Genomic DNA, 21980 nt, shown 5'->3' with positions numbered 1-21980 from the left:
GAAATACTATATGTAAAATGCTTAGCAAAGCACCTTGCACAGTAAATGCCAAATAAAGAGTCATTATTAGGACCTCTACTTTTGGCCAATATAGAGTTAAGAACTGGATTAACCCTCCTACCTGAAACAACTAAACAACGAACAGTGGTTTTCTCGTTACTGTACATCAGTCATTGAAAGATGGTGATCTCTGAGAGATGAAGAACACACGAGAGGATGCCTATGGTTGCCCCAGTTTATTGCTTTGAAAGAGTTTCCAGTCATGGTGCAGGAAGGGGGAACCCTAATGGAGCCTGGTAGTTTCCCTGAATTGATGAGCTATTGCTAAGAGTCCCGGGAGGCCAAGATCATAGATTCTCAATATAGTGCACCAGAGACTTGGGAGCTGCAGAGAGAGAGAATCCTGGAGATCTGTAGACGAGACATGAGAACAAAGAAAGAACTACCATCTGATCAGAAAGGCAAGAGTAAAACTATCTTTTATTCAAAAGTGACATGATTGTCTATGTTGAAAAACTAAAGGATTTTATTTTATTTTTTAAAAAAGAACTGATAAATGATTTTAACAAGGTTACAGGATATTAGATCAATATACAAAAATCAGTTGCACTTCTATATACTAACAACAATGAATTGATCATTTAAAAAAATCCAAAAGTATATACTACTGACATTCAATAAGCAAGACTTGTACTCTGAAAAGTAGAAAATATTGCTGAGAGTAAAGACCTAAATAAATGGAGAATTAAACCATTTTCTTGTGCTAGAATACTTACCATCATTTAAAATGTCAGTTCTCTCCAAATTTATCCATAGACTAGATGTAATCTGCATCAATATCCCAGCAGGGTTTTCTTTTGGTAGACATTAACAAGATAAATTCACATGAAAATGCATAGCACTTAGAGCAAAATAAATTTGAAAAAGAAAAAGTTGGAGGAATGTTACTACCTATATCAAGACTTACTAAAACTACAATAATCAGTAGGGATCTTGTGACCATTCCCACACATGTGGAGACAACTTATTTTTGACAAAGGTGCAAAGATGTGAAGTGGAGAAAGGTTAGTCTTTTCAACAAAGTAACTCAAATTAGATCATAGACTTAAATGTAGAACCTACAATTATAAAGTTATAGGAGCACCAAAAGAAACCTTTGTGACTTGGGTTAGGGACAGACATTCAAAATGTGACACCAAGGTTGGACACAGTTGTAATTCCAGTACTTTGGGAGGCTAAGGTGGGAGGATCCATTGAGCCTAGGAGTTCAAGACCAGACTGGGAAACATAGGGAGACTCTGTCTCTACAAAAGCAAAAAAAAAATTAGCCAGGCCTGGTGGTGCATGTCTGTAGTCCCAGCTCCTTGGGAGGCTGAGGTGGGAGAATTGCTTGAGCCTGGGAGGTCAAGGTTGCAGTGAGTCATGATCACGCCACTGCACTCCAGCCTGGGAAACAGAGCAAACCCCATCTCAAAAAAAAAGAAGTTTTTTTGTTTTTGCTTTGCAAAATTTTCTATTCCAAAGTCCATTAAAGAAAAATTGATAAAGTGGATTTCATCAAAATGAAACACATCTGCTCTTTGAACAAAACCATTAAGAGAACGAAAAGACACAAGTTGTATGTCTTATGTCCACGATACCTTTAAAGAACTAACTCCCCACAGTCAGTGAATAGAGGAATTAAATTTCTCATATTTCATACATTGCTGTTGGTACAACTTCTCTGGGAAATAATTTTACATTTACTTAAAATATTAATATGTACTTACCATAGAACCCAGCAATTTCAGTCCTGGGCAGATTGTTCATATTATAAAATTCACGTTGTTCAGGATGATGTCCAGAATTACTCAGTGGTTTTTTTCCTGTGGTTACCATAACAAATTGCCATGGACTTGGGAGCCTAAAATATCAAACTTTTATTCTTTTACTGTTTTGGAGGGCAAAAATATAAAATCAAAATGTAAGCAAGGCTGCACTTCCTTTGGAAATTCTGAGGAAGAATTTGTTCTTTGCCTTTTCTAGCCTCTGGTGGCCTTTAGCATTCTTTGAGTTATAGCCACATCGCTCAGTCTCTGTCTCTCTGATTGTATTACATCCTCCTCATTTCTGAGTCTGCTCCTCTTCTGTATTTCTTGTAAACATACATGTGAGTGTTTTAAGTACCAACCTGGATAACCCAGGATAAGCCCCTTCTTTTAGGATCTATAACCTAATCATTTACTTTGCCAAAGAGTAACTCTTTGATCTTTTGAGGGATGTGGATATGTCTTTTGGGGGCTATAATTCACTTCTCTGTATTCCATCCTCTGTCCCCCAGTATTCATGTCCATGCCATATGCTAAGTATTACCTCTTTTCCCTACCAACATCCCCCAAAGTCACAACCCATTACAGCATCAACTCTAAGTCTAAATTATTATCAGCTCAAAGGTCCAATCTTATCATCTCAGTCATCTGACTCTGGTATGGTTGAGACTCTGGAATTCATCCTGAAGCAAAATTCCTGTGCCTCTGTGGAGCTATGAAACTACAATAAAACTTACTTCCTGCCAAAATACAGTAGTAGGATGTGCATAGGACAGACGTTTCAAAAGGGAGAAGTGGAAAAGAATGAAGGAGTCACTGGTTTCAAACATGTTTAAAATCTAGCAGGGCAAATTCCATTGTGTTTCAAGGCCAGAGTTTCCCATCTGGCTTGAGGCGCTGCCCTCCTGGACTGTGGCTTCATTTTCTGGGCCTGTGGCTCTGCCCATTCCTGCCTTTGTACACACAACTTAGGCCTTCTAAGCACACATCTCTGCCCTTGGAGTCATTCACACATTTTACTGGGTAGCACAGGTTTGCACCTAGGTAGCTCTATCAGCCTGTTTCCTGCTTGTAGAGTTTTGTAAGTGCAGCAGCCGCTGCCACCTTCTTCTTCTTTCTTCTTCCTTCTTCCTCCTCCTCCTCCTCGTCCTCCTCCTCCTCCTCCTCCTCCTTTCTTCTTTCTTCTCCTTCTCCTTCTTCTCCTTCTTCTCCTTCTTCTCCTTCTTCTTCTCCTTCTTCTTCTCCTTCTTCTTCTCCTTCTCCTTCTTCTCCTTCTTCTCCTTCTTCTTCTCCTTCTTCTTCTCCTTCTTCTTCTCCTTCTTCCTTCTCCTTCTTCTTCCTCCTCCTCCTCCTCTTTTAAATCATGCCTTTGTGCCTTTCAGTCCAAGATGGCAGTGTTTCTACAGATACTACATTCTCGAAAACCTTGTGTATCTCCTGTGTATGTCATGAGGATCCATGCCATCAGACAAGAGGACACTCCACAGATCTTTCTTGGATTTCCCTGTCTATTCCTGGCTTCTGCTGATTGAGTGGATCGATGAAACATATGCCTGATGTCTTCAGCAGAATGTTGTCAAGCTATACTCTTGGCTTTCAGAGCACATTTTCCTAACCATGAAACTCCTCATAGTAGCATCTTTTTCTCCTTGGTAGGATTTTTAAGTACCAGAAGATCCAAAGGAAGTATTATTTAATGGTAAAATTATAAGCACTCTGAATGGCAGTAAGGGAGATATTTGAGGTCAGGGAGAAATTTTGAAAAACTTAAAATCATATCATAAATTTAGAAATCATTTGAAATAATTTCCACCATTTAGCCATGATGGAATGATAGGAATTGAATTAAACCTCTGTGTCAGTTAAGATTCGACCAGAGAAACAGAATCAGTAGGGCATTAAAGAGATTTACATGATTACATCGGCATACATGATTCTGGGGGCTGGCTAGGCTACTCTGAAATCAGGAGGGCTGGCCAGAAGGAATGTCCGGGAGGAAACTCTCAGGCGGGAGCTGCTGCTTCAATCTATAGGATCACAATAGTCACATTAGCAGAATGAACCCCAAGATTACCCAGATGTAGTAAATTATAAAAATTATTTTATTTATAAAATACATTTTCAATTTTGGAATCATTTTAGGGTTACAGAAAAGTTGGGAAGATAGTATAGAAAGTTTCTATATATTCCATATCAATTTTCTCCTTTTTTATACTTTAAAAAATTGAGATTAAAATATACATATAGGCCGGGCGCAGTGGCTCAAGCCTGTAATCCCAGCACTTTGGGAGGCTGAGACGGGCGGATCACGAGGTCAGGAGATCGAGACCATCCTGGCTAACACAGTGAAACCCCGTCTCTACTAAAAAATACAAAAAACTAGCCGGGCGAGGTGGCGGGCGCCTGTAGTCCCAGCTACTCGGAGGCTGAGGCAGGAGAATGGCATAAACCCAGGAGGCGGAGCTTGCAGTGAGCTGAGAACCCGCCACTGCACTCCAGCCCGGGCGACAGAGCGAGACTTCGTCTCAAAAAATAAAAATAAAAAAATAAAAAAATAAAAAAATAAAATATACATATAAAATTTACCATCTTTACCATTTTTAAGTGTACAGTTCAGTGGTAATAAATACATTTATATTCATTTTCTTCCCCTTCATTGCCCCCTGCCCCACACTTCCTGGCTTCTGATAACTGCCATTCTACTTTCTTTCTTTTTTTTTTTTTTTGAGACGGAGTCTCGCTCTGTCGCCCAGGCTGGAGTGCAGTGGCCGGATCTTAGCTCACTGCAAGCTCTGCCTCCCAGGTTTACGCCATTCTCCTGCCTCAGCCTCCCGAGTAGCTGGAACTACAGATGCCCACCACCGCGCCCAGCTAATTTTTTGTATTTTTTAGTAGAGATGGGGTTTCACCGTGTTAGCCAGGATGGTCTCAATCTCCTGACCTCATGATCCACCCGTCTTGGCCTCCCAAAGTGCTGGGCCATTCTACTTTCTATCTTCATGAGACCCACTGTTTTTTTTTTTTCCACATCAGATGGGCAATGTGCTGACGTTGTAACAAGACTTAAGGGAGGCACATCTCACACAGCAGCGTGAAAACCCACTCATCATGCTTATGAACTGCAAAAGGATCAAAGATCCACTTTTGTAGTTCCCACCTAGGAGTGAGATCATGCAACATTTCACTGTGCCTGGCTTATTTCTCTTACCATAGTGGCCTCCAGTTTCAGCTATGTTGCTGCAAATGACAAGATTTCATTCTTTTTTTAATAGCTGAATATTTCATTGCTGTATATACCATATATGCTTTATTCTTTCATCTGTTGATGAACACTTAGAGTGATTCCATATTTTGGCTGTTGTGAACAGTGCTGCAGCAAACATGGAAGTACAGACATCCCTTAGATGCATTGATTTTCTTTCTTTTGGCTCTATACCTGGTGGTAGAATTGCTGGATCATATGGTAATTCTATTTTTAGTTTTCTGAGGAACTTCCATACTGTGCTCCATAAGTGGCTGTACTAATTCACGTTTCCACCAGCAGTGTCCAAGGGTCTCTTTTCTCCACATTCTCACCAGCATCTTTTATTGACTGTCCTTTTGACACAAACCATTTTTACTAGGGTGAGATGATATCTCATTGTGGTTTTGATTTGTGTTTCTCTGTTGACTAGAGATGTTGAACATTTTTTTCCATATACCTATTGGCCATTTGTATGTCTTCTTTTGAGAAATATGTATTCAGATCTTTTGCCCATTTTTAATTTTCTTATTTTTTCTTTTGTTTCTAATTGGGTTGGATTTTGCCCATCTTAAAATCTGATTATTTGGGAGTTTTTGCTGTTGAGTTACTTGAGCTCTTATATGTTGTAGTTACAAATTCTTTGTCAGATGAATAGTTTGCAAATATTTCCTCCCATTTTGTGGATTGTTTCTTCACTTTGTTGATTATTTCTTTTGCTGTGTAGAAGCTTGTTCGCTTCAGGTAATCCCATTTGTCTATTTTGCTTTGGTTGTCTGTGTTTTGAGGTTTTACACAAAAAGGCTTTGCCCAGACCAGTGTCCTGGACTGTTTCCTCAAAATTTTCTTTTAGTAGTTTCATAGTTTGAGGTCTTAGATTTATGTTTTTAGTCCATTTTTATTTGATTTTTGTTGTGGTGAGAGATAGAGGTCTAGTTTCATTATTCTGCATAACTATCCAGTTATTACAGCACCACTTATTGAAAAGACTGTTCTTTCACCTTTTTATGTTCTTGGCATCTTTGTCAAAGATGAATTGGCTGTAAATGTATGGATTTATATTTAGTTTCTCTAGTCCGTTCCATTGGTCTGTGTATCTATTTTTATGCCAGCACCATGCTGTTTTGATTATTATAGACTTGTAGTAAATTTTGAAGTCAGGAAGTGTGATGCCTTCAGTTCCTTTGGCTCAGGATTGCTTTGGCTATTTGTGGTCTTTTGTGGTTCCATACAAATGTTAAGTTTTTTTTCCTATTTCTGTAAAGCATGGCGTTGGAATTTTGATAGGGATTGCATTGAATCTGTAAACTCCTTTGGATAGTATTGTGGTTTTAACAGTATTCTTCTGGTCCATAAGCATGGAATATCTTTCCATTTTTTGTGCCTTCTTCAATTTCTTTCATATTTCATAGTTTTTATAGATCTTTAACTTCTTTAGTTAGATTGAGACCTAGGAGTTTTATATTTTTGTAGCTGTTACAAATGGGATTGATTGCTTTCTTGATTTTTCAGATTGTTCTCTGTTGATGTATATAAATGCTAATGATTTTTATATGTTCATTTTGTAACTTGCAACTTGACTGAATTCGCTGATCCGCTCTAACAATTTTTTGGTGAGTTCTGTAAACTTTTCTGGGTATAAGATCATGTTGTATGCAAACAAGGCTAATTTGAATTCTTCCTTTCCAATTTGGTTGTCCTTTCTTTCTTTCTCTTACCTAATTGCTCTGGCGAGGACTGGCAGTATTACATTGAGTAACAGTAGTGAGAGTGGGCATCCTTGTCTTGTTCTAGTCTTTAGAGGAAAAACCTTCATTTTTTTCCCTGTTCAGTATAATGGTAGCTGTGGATTTGTCATAAATGGTCTTTATTATTTTGAAGTATGTTGCTTCTATACCCATTTTGATGAGGGGTTTTTTCCTATCATAAAGGATGCTGAATTTTGTAAAATACTTTTTCAGTATCTATTGAAATATGTGGTTTTTGTTCTTGATTCTGATAATATGCTATATCATATTTATTGATTCACTTATGTTGAACCATCCTTGCATCCCTGGGATGAATCCCATATGATCATTATAAATGATCTTTTTAGTGTGTTGTTGAATTCTGTTCACTAGTATTTTGTTGAGGATTTTCACGTGTATGTTCATCAGGGATATTGGCCTGTAGTTTTCGTTTCTTGTTGTCGTGTCCTTTTCTGATTTTAGTATCAAGGTAATGCTGGCCTTGTAGAATGAGTTTGGAAGTATGTCCTCCTCTTCAATTGTTTTGAAGAGTTTAAGTACAATTGGTATTAATTCTTCTTTAAATGTTTGGTAGAATTCGGCAGTGAAGCTGTCAAGTCCTGGGCTTTTTTTGCTTTTTATGGAGGCTTTTTATTATAGCTTCAGTTTTGTTACTTTTTGTTGGTTTGTTGAGGTTTTCTGTTTCTTCATGATTCAATATTGGAGGTTGTATGTTTCCAGAAATTTATCCATTTCATCTAGGTTTTCCAATTTGTTGGTGTATAATTGTTCACAGTAGTCTCTAATTTTTTGTGTGTGTTTCTGAGGTCTCAGTTGTTATGTGTCCTTCCTTTGTTTCTGGTTTTATTTATTTAGGTCTTCTCTCTTTTTTCTTAGTCTAGCTCAAGACTTGTTGATTTTGTTTACATTTTTGAAAACTAATGTTTTGTTCTATTGATCTGTATTTCTTTTTAGCTTCAATTTCATTAGTTTCTGCTCTGATCTTTATTATTTCTGTCCTTCTACTATTTTTGGCTTTGGTTTGTTCTTGCTTCTAGTTCCTTGAGGTATATTCGTTAGGTTGTTTATTTGAAGCCTTTCATTTTTCTCATGTAGGCATTTATTGCTATAAACTTGCCTTTTAGTACTGCTTTTGCTGTATTCCATAGGTTTTGGTATATTGGATTTTTTTTTTTTTTTTTTTAATGAAGTCTCGCTCTCTTGCCAGACTGGAGTGCAGTGGCACAATCTTGACTCACTGCAGCCTCTATCTCCTGAGTTCAAGTGATTCTCCTGCCTCAGCCTCCAGAGTAACTGGGAGTACAGGTACCTGCCACCACTCCTGGCTAATTTTTGTATTTTTAGTAGAGACAGAATTTCACCATGTTGGCCAGGCTGGTCTTGAACTTCTGACTACAAGTGATCTGCCCCCTCAGCCTCCCAAAGTGCTGGGATTACAGGCATGAGCCACCACACCTGGCCTGTATGTTGCATTTCCATTTTTCCATTTTCATTTGTTTCAAGACATTTTAAAATTTTCTTTATTTCTTCATTGACTCATTGGTCACTCAGGAGCATGTTTTTTAATTTCTATGTGTTTATATATTTTCCCCAGTTCTTCTTGTTAAGTTCTAGTTTTAGTCCATTGTGGCCAGAAAAGATATTTGATATGATTTTTATTTTAAAAGTTTTGTTCAGATTTGTTTTATGACCTCAGATATGGTCTCTTCTGGAGAATGTCCCATGTGCTGGTAAAGAAAATGTATGCTGCAGCAGTTGGATAAAATGTTCTCTAAACATCAGTTAGGCTTGTTGGATCTAGTGTGTAGTTTAACTCTGCTGTTTCATTGTTGATTTTATGTTTGAAGATCTGTGCATTACTGGAATAGGGTCTCCTTTTATCATATTACAGTCTATCTCTGTTTTAGTTCTATTAATATTTTCTTTATAGACTTGAGATATCCAGTGTTGGTTGAATATTTATAATTGTTACATATGCTTGCTTAATTGGCCCCTTTATCATTGTAAAGTGCCCTTCTCTGCTCTTTTTATAATCTTAGATTGTCTGTTTTCTCATATAAGTATAGCTATTCCTGCTCTGTTTTGGTTTCCAGATACATGGAGTATCTTTTCTCACCCCTTCACTTTCAGTCTACGTGTGTCTTTATGGGTGAAGTGGATTTCTTGAAGGCAACATAAAATTTGGTTCTTGTTTCTTTATCCATTCAGCTAGTCTGTGCCTTTTAGTTGGATAATTGAGACCATTTACATTCAGTGTTATTATTGATAAGTAAGAAGTTACTACTGCCATTCTTTTGCTTGTTTTCTGGTTGTTTCTTTCTTAGTGCCTTCCTTTGTGGATAAGTTATTTTCTCTGGTAGTATGCTGTTAATTTGTTGCTATTTATTTTTAGTGAGTCTGTTACAGGATTTTGTGTTACAAGTTTTTGTGTTGTGGTTACCAGGAGGCTTACAGAAATATAATAGATATAAAAAGTTATTTTAAAGAGACTACAACTTATCTTAGATCACAAATAGAAGAGTAGAAACAAAGGCAGGCAAAAGAACATGTAAAAATAATTTATACTTTTACTCGATCACCCAGCATCTTTTTGTTTTGTTTTGTTTTTGAGACAAAGTCTTACTCTGTTACCCAGTAGCACGATCTCGGCTCATTGCAACCTCCGTTTCCTGGGTTCAAATGATTCTCCTGCCTCAGCCTCCTGAGTAGCTGGGATTACAGACGTGCCACCATGCCTAGAGACAGGGTTTTACCACGTTGGCCACGCTGGTCTTGATCTCCTGACCTCAAATGATCTGCCCTCCAAAAGTGCTGGGATTACAGGTGTGAGATACGACACCTGGCACCCCCAGCATCTTGACTTTGGTTGTATCAGTTTATATTTTTTGTGTTATCTATGTCTTAACAGGTGGCTAATAGCGATTTTTTTTTTGATAGATTTGTCTTTTGAGTTTCATACTAGAGTTATAAGCAGATTGCACACCACCATTTCAGTTATAGAATAGTTTGTGTTTCACCACGTACTTTTTACCAGTGGGTTTTATACCTTGAAAAGCTTTCTTTTTGCACGTCAGAGTTTTCTTGGTTCAGATTGAATTATTCTCGTTAGCATTTCTTGTTAGGTGGGTCTGGTGGTGGCAAATTATTTGTTTTTGTTTGTCTCAGAAATATTTTATATCTCCTTCATATTTCAATATAATTTTGCTGAATACAGTATTCTTGAATGGCAGTGTTTTCTCCTTGAGCACTTTGAAAATGTTGTTATACTCCCTCCTGGCTTATATGATTTACATTGGGAAGTCTGTTGCCAGACAAATTGGAGATACAGTATTTGCTTCTTTTCTCGTGCTACTTTTAGGATCTTCTCTTTCTCCTTGACCTTTGAGCGTTTTATTATTATATGTGTTAGAGTATTTTTATTTGGGTTGAGTGTTTGTTGTTCTCAGTCCTTCCCATAACTGGATATTTATATCGTTCTCAAGTTTTGGAAAGTTTTCCATTATTATTTCTTTGGCTGCATTTTCTACCCTTTACTCTTACCTCCCTCTTGAACACCAATAATTCTTAGATTTGGTCTTTTGAAGTAATTGTCTGCATCCTGTTGATGGTATTTATTCCTTTTTGTTCTCCACCCCGCCCCCCCCCCCCCCCCCCGATTGTATGTTCAGATAGCCAGTATTTTAGGTCACTGATTCTTTCCTTCACTTGGTCCATTCCACTGTTGAGAGTCTCTAATGACTTCTTCAGTTCAGCAAGTATGTTTCTCAGTTCCAAAATTTCCACATTTTTTTCCCAATCTCTTTGTTAAATTTCTCTGATAAATTTCTGAATTGATTTTCTGTGTTTTCTTTGGAGATCACTCAGTTTCCTTAAAACTGCTATTTTGAATTCTTGGTCAGAGGGCTCACAGATCACTCTCTCATTAGGGTCTGTCACTGGAGTTTTGCTTTGTCCATTGGGGAGGTCATAATTCCCTACTTGCTGATTGTTTTTTCATGTGTATGTCTATATCTTTGCATTGATACTTTATTTTAGTTTTATCTGTCTACCTTGTTTTGTTTTTATTTGGTACATTTTGCTTAGTGCATTTTTTTAAATCCTTTTAGAGTCAGGGCACATTTTGTTGCCCAGACTGGAGTACAGTGGTGCAGTCATTCCTCACTGTAATCTTGAACTCCGGCTGGAGCAATCCTCTAACCTCAGCCTTCTGAGTAGCTAGGACTACAGGCACATGACACCATACCTGGCTACTTTAAAAATATATATATATATATATATTTTAAGAGACAGACTCTCATTATGTTCCCCTGGCCTGTCACAAACTCCTGGCCTCAAGTGATCCTCTCACCTTCCTTGGCCTTTCAAGGCACTGGAATTACAAGCATGAGGCAGCATGTCTGGCCTGTTAGTGAATCTTTACAGCTAAGTTGTTGCCCTTTTTATGGGATGTAGGTGGTATCTAAAGCCCAGGTTCATCTTGGCTTTGCTAAATTATTGCAGTGCTGCCTATCCTGTTTTGGGAGCATCCCAAAGTGGTTATCCCCACAGTGTGTCAAGTCTGGCTGGGAGTTTGTACCCAGGGACCTGTGTAATGTATCTCCTACTACATGGTGCTGCTGAACAGTCATTCTAATTTGGTGTCTTCTTTGGCCAAGTAATGGAACAGAGTTTCCAGGGCTAGGGGTGGTAGTCTAGCCTCCCCACTTTGTCTTTGCCTGTCCTCAGGGTTGTTTCTCCCATCAGGCAGCCACGGTACTTCCCAGTTAAGGCAAGGACAGTTTTCCTGCCAGAGCATCCAAGATGGTGGGAAACCTGGCTTACCGCCTCAATCTTACTTTTTCCAGTATAGTCACCATGAGTTAGGGGGAGATTTTCTGTGCTCTTGATGCCAGGCAGAATCAGGGGAGGGGCATCACAGATCTGGAAGTCTGAATCTCTTAGCATTCACTCTGAGGTTTTTTTTCTCTTCTCTGTGGCCTCAGGAATTGTCGCATCCTCATATTTGAGTTCTGAGTGTTGCTGTTAAAATCTCGATACTATATATTTGTTTTTGGTTTTCTGCAGGGGTAGTGAAGCCAGGTAGCTTCTATACCACCATTTTGGAACTAGAAGTCTCCATCTTCTAGTAGAAATTATCTTAAAGCATCTATTATTACTATGTTCAGTGATATGAAGGAAAATATGCTTCTTTTAAATAAAAGGGTAGGAAATATCAGCAGAGAAGGAGAAAATACAGGAAATTACCTAGTGAAAAGTCTACAACTTAAAAATACAATATCAAAAATAAAAATGAAATGGGTGTGTTAACAGCAGAATTTGATTGAGTAAATGAATTTGAAGATAGATCACTAGAAATTGCCAAACTGAATGAGTGAAAAACTAGAAAATAAGTGGAGTCTTAGCAACATGTGGGACAATATCAGAGGCATCATATCTGTAGTTATTGCAGAAGGTGAGGAGAGTAAGGGAGGAAAAAAAAGTCTAAAAGTGGAAAACTTTCCACTTTTGTCAAAAGACATACATTTACAACTTCAAAAAGATAAGCAAACAACACATCAGATTAAATACAACAAAAACCATGTCAAAGGACATCATAGTCATTTTTCTGAAAACCAAAGTAAGGAGGAAATCTTGAAAGTAGGCAGATGAAAGTAATGCATTGCACACAGAGAAAGTACATTTTAACACACTGTTGACTTCTCATTGGAAACCATGGAAGTCGGAAGACAGTGGAATAACATGTCTGAAGGACTCCAAGAATAAAATATTGGCCACCTAAAGTTTTCCATCAAACAACAGTATCTCTCAAGGATGAAGGAGCAGTAAAGCCAGGACATCCACACTAGAAATTATGCTAAAGGCGCATAATACCAGAAGCAAACTAAATATTTAAGAAATAATGAAAAATGTGGTCATTTATTGTTCAATAGAAAGGATAATTTTTCCCTTTTGAAAATTTGTGTCTAATATATGGGTATGATTGAATTAGTGTGGGGGTATTGTATTGTATATACATGTAGTGCATATGACAACTATAGCACAAAGATGGAGGATGCTAGGGTGGAGGCAGGTATATAGAGCTGTACTATTGCAAGATTCAACATTGCTATACATAAAAAAATCAGTACTTCAATGAAAATGGCATACTAAAAATTGTTCAGTTAATGCAAAAGACAGGAAAGGAAACGCAGAAGCACAAGAAAAAGAGGGATAAACAGAAAACAAATATTAAGTGGTATATCAAAATTCAACCATATAGAAATTAAATATTAATGTACTCCAATATAAAGGAAGAAATTATCTATAAGATAATATTGACTATAGAGACATTAATATGATAGTAAATGTATGTTAAAAGATACATCATGCAAATAAGAAACATAAGAATACTGGAAATTCAACTATATTAGTATCGAGTAAAATAGAATTTAAGACAAAGCCTGTTACCAGAGGTATTTTGTATTGTTCAAAAGTCAAATTATCAGGAACATTTAAGTGTATGCACCTAAACTCAGTTTTAAATGCACGTAATTTAAATGCACCTTGACATTTTGGGCTGGGTGATAAAAAAGAAAATAAATATATGCATCTAAAACTGAGTTTTAAAATACATTAAATAAAATCAGAATTAATAGGATGAATATTCTACAATCAGCATTGTTGATTTTTTTTTTTTTTTTTTTTTTTTTTTTTTTGAGACAGAGTCTCGCTCTGTCGCCCAGGCTGGAGTGCTGTGGCCGGATCTCAGCTCACTGCAAGCTCCGCCTCCCGGTTTACGCCATTCTCCTGCCTCAGCCTCCCGAGTAGCTGGGACTACAGGCGCCCGCCACCTCGCCCGGCTAGATTTTTGTATTTTTTAGTAGAGACGGGGTTTCACCGTGTTAGCCGGGATGATCTCGATCTCCTGACCTCGTGATCCGCCCGTCTCGGCCTCCCAAAGTGCTGGGATTACAGGCTTGAGCCACCGCGCCCGGCCAGCATTGTTGATTTTAATACCACTTTATTGATGTTTGATAGAATAGAGAAAAAAGACATAAATTACTAGAATAACACTGTTAGCTACATTGGCCTAATAGATAACCAAACGCAACAACTGCAGAATACATATTATTTTCAATTATGACATCATGCATAGTTTGAATGGATGTGAAACAGTGGATAATAGATGGTACTTAAGCCAGAGGCAAAACATTTATTATTGATGGATTTGAATGGCAATCACAGTGCAGTGCAGGGTACTGTAGGCTTGATAAGCAGCTTGATTCCAGTCATTTCCATCAGTGAATAGAATCTTACCTTGGCCATGAGTGATCCAGATTGTTCAATTAGCAGCCATGATTTGTTTGCAGAACTCATGTCCCCAAAGAGGTGCATCTGTAATCTGCGAGTGTTTAGTCTTCCTTCCGGCAGATGAGACCACTGGTCAGGCCATTGCCAACTGAGGAAAAGTCAGTAAAAATAAAACTTCTAGAGGGTTTTCAGAATTAGGAGTCAGCAAACTTTTTCTTTCTTTTTTTTTTTTTGAGACGGAGTCTCGCTGTGTCGCCCAGGCTGGAGTGCAGTGGCGCGATCTCGGCTCACTGCAAGCTCCGCCTCCCGGGTTCCCGCCATTCTCCCGCCTCAGCCTCCGAGTAGCTGGGACTACAGGCGCCCGCCACTGCGCCCGGCTAGTTTTTTGTATTTTTTAGTAGAGACGGGGTTTCACCGTGTTAGCCAGGAGGGTCTCGATCTCCTGACCTCGTGATCCGCCCGCCTCGGCCTCCCAAAGTGCTGGGATTACAGGCTTGAGCCACCGCGCCCGGCCAGCAAACTTTTTCTTTAAAGGACCAGATAATAAGTATCTTTGACTCTGCATTCCATGCGATCTCTATACTCAGCTCCCCTGCTGTCATACAAAAGCATCCATAGCCAGTACATAAATGAATGGGCACGGTTGGCCCACCGTCATAGTTTTTGCCTACCCCTGAATTAAAGCTGGGGTGATGGCTTTGCATTATTCTGTCATGCTGGTTGCTCCTTATTTCGATCAGTCTTCCAGAGTTGTTGAGGTTATCCAGCTGTCAAGGCCCAGTGGGCATCATCAGATTTCATCTTAGCTGAGCCATCAGTGAATCAGGTATTTAAAAGAAGCTCTGTGAGTCCAGTGCCTCTTGAGCCAGTGGCATGCTTCAGACAGTGGAGTAAAAGATAAAAGTGGCTGTAATACCCAAGGTTCTGCTCAACCAGGCTGGCTGTACTCTTGAATATACCATTTCTATCTGAATAGCGGTCCCTGTTGGTTGGGCTCTTCCCACCTTGTTCATTTTCAAGTTTGAGTTGACCCATCCCCAATGGGTCTAGAAAGTCAGGAGGCCTCCGTGGGTCAATTGTTCAATTACAGTTAGAACTTTGTAGCTGGTTAATAGCTGCCATCTAAAAAAGGGAGTGTACTTGGTGGCTGCATCAGGCAGGTGGCGATGTTGTACTGAGATAACACCTCTGAGTACTTCAGCAGCCATTAAGTCTTTACCTAAACATTTTACTCTTGGAATCCTATGTTGTTTCTGGTGTATAATATGGGAAGGAACTGGAAGTCTAGTAGGTGGTCTGTTGTGCAGTTGTCCCATTATCACCTCAGTGTACATGTCCGATGGTATCCTCTGGCATAAGCATTTAAGTACAGTCATGTAAGCCATTAATACCAGTTATATATTCATCAGCATAAGTCACAATGATAGTACATTGAATTGGCCTAAAGGGTCCCACCATTTTGCATGCCATTCCAGTGTATCTTTCCCCAATGAAAAGCATGGACTAGTGTGTTTAACGTGCACATGCCAGTTGCTCCAGTGACAATTGCCCTTTGGTAATGTATCCCCTGTGTGCATGGCAGGGGAAGCTGCCCTTTGGATAAGGTGGGACCGCTAGGATGTTGGGCTTTTATCTCACTTGGCCTTTTTTTTTTTTTTCTTCTTCTTTTTTTTTTTTTTTGAGACAGGGTGTTGCTTGCTTTGTCACACAGGCTAGAATGTAGTAGTGCCATCATTGCTCACTGCAGCCTTGAACTCCTGGGCTCAAGAGATCCTCCACCTCAGCCTCCCGAGTAGCTGGGACTACATACAGGTGCATACCACCATGCCCAGCTAATTTTTATAAAAGTTTTTTAGAGAGGGTGTTGCTATGTTGCCCAGGCTGGTCTTGAATCCCTGGCCTCAAGAGATCCTCCCACTTTGGCCTCCCAAAGCTCTGAGATTCCAGGCATGAGCCACTGTGCCCAGCCTGAAAGTGCAAGTGTTTTTATCAGTTCCGACGGATAAAAAATGTTGAAGTACATGGCTGGGAATGTCTCTAGAACTTGTATTTTAATTCCCCCTTTTATATTTTTTTGTGTTTTCATTAAACATAACCTCATCAAATGGCTTGGACTTTGGCAGGTGGTTGTTGCTATATGCAGTTATCTTTATGATTTGAATGCCATTTTCGTAGGCATCTGAAAGTTTAGTACTCTTGGTCTTGAGACTTTTTATCCAAGCACTCTCTGCTCTTGGGTTTTCTTTCTTTTCTAGTAGGATTAGAAAGGGCGTTGTTATTTGAATCATTAGGCATACTTTTGGCCATAGAAAGAAAACCACATTTAACAATGGTTTTTTAAAACCAGAGTTTATTTTTATCACATTATGAAAAGTTTGCTGCTGGTCGTGGCTCAATGATGTCTTTGTGACTTTTTTTGCTCTTTCCCTCGTGATTCCTTTATAAATATCACTTCCCTGGGCATCATTTCAGACTTCAAGGCAATAAAATGGGGAGAAGGGGCAGCATCAGTCATGTTAATTTCCTTTATCAGGAAAGCGGATACTGTTTCAGAATCCTGCAATAGCCACCTGCCTTTGCGTGATCATAACTGTGTCACCACTTGTTATAAAATAGGCTAGGTAATCACATATTAAGTGTTTGTGGTGGCATCCAGTGAAGGAGTGAATGTTGGAGATGGATGTTGGATTTGCCTCTCAGCAGTAAAATCTATATAATCATCACCACAATTAAGATATAGAATATTTTTCTTATCTCAGAAACAACTTGCCTCCTGCCCTTTTTGGTCAGTGCTCTCTGCCCTGCTGCTGCCCTAGACAACCATTGCTATTCCCTCATTATTTAAAAATGTGTGTGTGTGTGTGTGTATGTATTTTTTTTTTTTTTTTAGAAGGGGTTTTGCTGTGTTCCCCCAGGCTGGAAGGCAGTGGTGTAATTTCAGATCCCTGCAACCTCCACCTCCCGGGTTCAAGTGATTCTCCTGCCTCAGCCTCCAGAGTGGCTGGGATTACAGGTGCATGCCACCATGCCTGGCTAATTTTTGCGTTTCTAGTAGGGTCAGGGTTTCACCATGTTGGCCAGGCTGGTCTCGAACTCCTGACCTCAAGTGATCCGCCTGCCTCGGCCTCCTATAGTGCTAGGATTACAGGCGTGAGCTACTGCACCCAGCCTAAAAATATTTTTTCTGTAATTTCTAAGGTTTGATATGGGGTAGGAGGGAATGTTATTGGTGGTCACTTTATTTTCTAGCCTGGTATTGCTGATCAATACCAGAGTTATTATTTAAGTATTCTAAAAATGCATATTTCTTGGTCATCCCCCCTCCTACCCAAATACCTACTGAATCATAATTCCGAAGGTGGGACCACAGGATCTGCATTTTGTACAGATAATCTAAGTGTTTCTTATCACACTAAAGTCTAACAATCTCTGCTTTAGATTTTAGGATGTTAAATAATCCCAAAATGTTACCACTCTTATAAATTGAGGTTGTTACTGAGTTTTTGGTGGTGAATTCACAGCCTTATAAAATGCTAGGATTTCTACATCTTAGATGCTGAAATGTAGTAACATTTAGTTCTAGTATCCAGTCCTCTTGTTTCATATGTGCTTTGACTTGAGCCCATTTTGTGAATTAATTTTTTTAAGTTTTGATAAAATGTTGAACATAAATGAAAAGACTCTTGAGAAATTTTATGTTCCATGTGAGTATATCTACTGCATTAGATATTGGTTGCCCCAAATACTACAGTTTTGAATTCTCAAATCAATGAAATATTTAAAAATGAATAACTCACATTACTCAAAGTATTTGTATAAATCAGAATTACTGGACTATGACTATAGTACGTTTTAAAGAGCAAATATATTAGCTTTTTGAGGCCTAATTGGTTTCTGATTAGCCAACTTTTATGTCATTATAATGAGAAATAAATGTGAGATATTATGCTAAATAATACAGGAAACATTTAATGAATGGTAAATTACATAACCTAACATAAATTTGCAAAACATTTAATTAAACACTGTAATACTGTATTTGTATCTCATTAATTAAGAACTGATATTTGTATACTTAAAAACTCCAAATTGGTAATAATGAGTGCCCTAATGAGGATTCCCAGATTAAGTTAGGTGCTGTTTGCTTGAGTTTTTCTTCTCATGGCACACTTTTATGCTGAATGGAAGGAAACTTAACAAGAACATCTGGTTATACCTTTTACCCATATTATATTCAAGCCGCTTGTTAACCCAACCCCAGATGTGAAATGAGCCAAGATAGGCACAGATAAAAATGCTAGTTTGGGCTTCTCAGCAGCTGCTTATCTTCCTTTGAGCATAGGACAGCAATGGCATCTCTAAGAACTAAGGGGGCTGTTAAATGAAACCGCAAACTATAAAAAGAGGCTATAGAACTTCACTTTCAGCAAACTAGTTAGTTAGTGTTCCTTTCATTTTTTTATGACAGATTTATTGAGGTATAATTCACATACATAAAGTTCACCATTTTATAACGTACAATTCAGTGTCTTTTTAGTATATTCGCAGAGTTATACGTTGATCACTATCATTCAATTCAAGAACATTTTTCATCACCCCAAAATGAACCTTGTATCTATCAAGTCACTCTCCATCCACTTCTCCCTGATTCTTGGCAATTACTGATTTATTTTCTGTATCTGTGGATTTGCTTATTTTATACATTTCATATAAAATGGAATCATACAATATGTGGACTTTTATGTCTGGTTTCTTTCACTTTGCATAATGCTTCAAAGTTCGTCCATTTTTAAATATGTATCAGAAACTTCATTCCTATTCATGGATGAATACCATTTCATTATATGGATATATCACATTTTGTTTATTCATTTATCAATTGATAGACATTTAAGTTATTTGCATGTTTGGGCTTAGGAATCCAGCTGTGAACATTTGTATATAGTTTTGTTTTTTTTTTTTTTTGAGACGGAGTCTTGCTCTGTCACCCAGGCTGGAGTGCAGTGGCGCAATCTTGGCTCACTGCAAGCTCCACCTCCCAGGTTCACACCATTCTCCTGCCTCAACCTCCCAAGTAGCTAGGACTACAGGCACCCGCCACCATGCCCAGCTAATTTTTTGTATTTTTAGTAAATATGGGGTTTCACCGTGTTAGCCAGGATGGTCTCGATCTCCTGACCTCATGATCTGCTGGACTTGGCCTCCCAAAGTGCTGGGATTACAGGCATGAGTCACCACGCCCAGCCTGTATATAGGTTTTTGTATGAACGTATGTTTTTAGTTATCTTGGATATCTAGGAGTGAAAATGCTGGGTCATATGGTAACTTTATGTTAAACTTTTGGAAACAATTTTTTTTAAGCTTTTATTTTTTAGAGATGGAGTCCTCTGTTGCACAGGCTGGAGTGCAGTGGCTCAATCATAGCTCACTGCAGCCTCGAATTCCTGGGCACCAGCGATCCTCCCACCTCAGCCTCCCAAGTGATTGGGACTACAGGTACATGCCACCACACCTGGCTGTTTTTCTTTTTTCTTTTTGTAGGCACAAGGTTTCACTGTGTTGCCCAGGCTTATCTCTCTGGCTTCAGGTGAACTTTCCACTTCAGGCTCCCAAAGTACTGGGATTACAGGCGTGAACCATTGCACTTGGTGGAAGCACTTTCTAAGTGGCTACACCATTTATATTTCCCCTATGGAAATTTGAGGGTTTCAGTTTCTACACATCCTCACCAAAACTTGTTTTCATCTTTTTTATTTTAGCCATTCTTTTGGGTATGAAGTGGTATCTCGTTGTGGTTTTTATTTGCATTTCCTTAATGACTAATAATGTTGAGAGTCTTTTCGTATGCTATTGGCCATTTGTTTATCTTCTTTGGAGAAATATTTGTCTCAGTCCTTTGCTTACTTTTAATTGGGTTGTCTTTATGCTGTTGAATTAAGTTATTTATGTATTCTAGGTACTAGATCTTTATCGGAAGTATTATTTGCAGATACTTCGTCCCATTCATTTTATGGCTTTTTTTACTTTCTTAATGGTATTCTTTTTTTTTAAAACAGGGTCTCACTCTGTTGCCCAGGGTAAAATGTAGTGGTGTGATCACAGCCCACACCAGCCTTGACTTCCCTGGGCTCAAGCAATACTCCCACCTCAACCTCCTGAGTAGCTGGGACTACAGGTAGCTGGGACAACAGGCGCACACCACTATGCCCAGCTAATTTTTCTATTTTTTTGTAGAGGCGGGGTTTCACCATGTTGCCCAGTCTAGTCTTGAACTTGTGGGGTCAAGTGATCTGCCCGCCTCAGCCTCCCAAAATGTTGGGATTATAAACAGGATCAACTGTACCTGACTTTTGTTGTTGTTGTTGTTCTTTTGAGACAGGTTTTCACACTGCTGGCATGCAGTGGCACCAGTATGGCCCACTGCAGCTTCAAGCTCCTGGGCTGAAGTGATTCTCCCACCCCAGCCTCTTGAGTAGCTGGAACTACAGGCATGTGCCACCATGCCAGGCTAATTTGTTTTTGTTTTTTGTAGAGACAAGTCCTTGCTGTGTTGCACAGGCTAGCCTTGAACTCCTGGCCTCCAGCAGTCCTCCTACTTCCACCTCCCAAGGTGCTGGGATTATAGGCATGAGCTACCATGCCCAGCCAATGTGTTCTTTGTATACAAAAAATTTTTAATGTTGAAGAGGTATGATTTGTCCAGTTTGACTTGGGTTGCTTATAGGTGATCTCGATTAAGAGTCCAAGTAAGAGACTAATATAGTAACCTGGTAGATGATAGTGTTTTAAGTGTTTTTTTTTTTTTTTTCTTGAGGTGGAGTCTCGGTCTGTCACCCAGACTGGAGTGCAGTGGCATGATCTCGGCTCACTGCAGCCTCTGCCTCTCAGGTTCAAGCAGTTCTCCTGCCTCAGCCTCTCAAGTAGCTGGGATTACAGGTGTGTGCCACCACACCCAGCTAATTTTTGTATTTTTAGTAGAGACAGGGTTTCACCGTGTTGGCCAGGCTGGTCTGGAACCCCTTACCTCAAGTGATCTGCCTGCCTTGGCTTTCCAAAGTGCTAGGATTACAGATGTGAGCCACTATGCCTGGCCACAAGAGTGATAGTAGTATGTTGATAGCAGTGAAAACAGACATTTGGACAGAGTTGGAATATATTTTTATGATGACAATAATAATAATAGCAAACATCTTTGTATAGTGCTTATTAAGTGCTAAGCACTCTTCTAAGTGCTGTAGGTGATAACTCATACCCAACAACCCTATGAAACTGGCGTAATTATTCCTATTTTGCAAATGAAGATTCTCAAGGCACAGAGCTGGTAATTAACTTTCATATGGCCATATAGCTTGTAAGTGGTAAATATATTTACTATGATATATTGCCTCTAGGTAAAGCTTAAAATATATATGGCTTTATATTCATAGTACTGTTTCCATGTATTTTCATAATCTTCTATAATATCAAACTTTGTAGGTTATTTTTCATTTCAAATTGGTATTTTAAATCTAATCTGAAAAGAAATTGTATGTGTATGCACAAATGTGTATATGTAGTTATGTGATATATATAAATGGATAGATATACTGTATTTTTGCATTAACAGTTGCCTGAAAGAAGGATGTGTTCCAAGATAATGAAAAATAGTTGTGGGATTTATGTGTGTGTGATTTTTTTTTAAATACTAAAGTGATTTTCTGTGTTCATGTTTTGTTATTTTATTATATATAGCTAAATTCTACTTTGAAAACAAACAAAATGTCTGCTTGCTATTGAATGTCATTTTTCTTCAAGCAGATAATCCATATTTTAAAAAATTAATTAATTTATTTTACAAATTGGGGTCTCACTCCGTTGCCCAAGCTAGAGTGCAGTGGCACAATCATAGCTCAC

At 38.7% G+C, this 21980-nt stretch overlaps 1 protein-coding gene and 1 non-coding gene across 14 annotated transcripts in view; one reads left to right on the top strand and one right to left on the bottom strand.

The window, feature by feature from the left end:
* BCAS3 (BCAS3 microtubule associated cell migration factor) overlaps positions 1-21980 on the top strand; it is a 736060-nt gene that overhangs the window by 287561 nt on the left and 426519 nt on the right. The window lies entirely within an intron of this gene.
* LOC117068115 lies at positions 4836-4939 on the bottom strand. Its single transcript, XR_004430977.1, has one exon. It is a non-coding gene; the product is annotated as a small nucleolar RNA U13 (small nucleolar RNA).

This window comes from Trachypithecus francoisi, unplaced genomic scaffold (assembly GCF_009764315.1).
Source record: "Trachypithecus francoisi isolate TF-2019V2 unplaced genomic scaffold, Tfra_2.0 Lachesis_group20, whole genome shotgun sequence".
In the NCBI taxonomy this organism is placed as follows: domain Eukaryota; kingdom Metazoa; phylum Chordata; class Mammalia; order Primates; family Cercopithecidae; genus Trachypithecus; species Trachypithecus francoisi.
The sequence above is the reverse complement of the archived record's forward strand: the minus strand, read 5'-3'. Positions and strand labels throughout refer to the sequence as shown.